This window comes from Penaeus monodon, chromosome 21 (assembly GCF_015228065.2).
Source record: "Penaeus monodon isolate SGIC_2016 chromosome 21, NSTDA_Pmon_1, whole genome shotgun sequence".
NCBI lineage: Eukaryota > Metazoa > Arthropoda > Malacostraca > Decapoda > Penaeidae > Penaeus > Penaeus monodon.
In genome coordinates this window covers 44,369,333-44,369,838 of record NC_051406.1, presented here as the reverse complement: position 1 = coordinate 44,369,838, position 506 = coordinate 44,369,333, and positions in this window count along the sequence as shown.

The window sequence follows — 506 nt, the reverse complement described above, 5'->3', positions numbered from 1 at the left end:
GCACGCATTCTCACACATTCACACACGTCCACAAGGGCCGTGATTTTTCCCTCCCGTATTTCCCAGCGCGCATTTCCCGGCACACTCCCTTGAACCGAGGCTCTTGCTGCCGCCGAGGGAGCGTCATGCAGGAAATTGTCAGCTAAAGTGGTCGGGGTTTGCGAAGATTCAGGTCTTTATCTACTTATGAATTAATTTCCTGCCCGCTGCGGTTTGCAACTGCAGACTGCCAGTGAGTTTGCCTTGATCCAGTCAGAGTGGGTAATTGACAACTTCCCTTTTAAGAGTGATCGTGTGACAAAGGCAAATGGTATTTTTTTCGTCTTTCATTAACTAATCGGTTTAATTAGTCAGAGTAAAAATCAAGGTCGAAAAAAGGATGGGATCGTGTGTTGCAAAGGTTTCTTTATTTTTTACTGTATTAATAGAATTTCTGGCTACTATCAACATCAGTTGTCCATGTATATACATCTCGGCGATGAAGAATAAAACCTATAACCTCACAG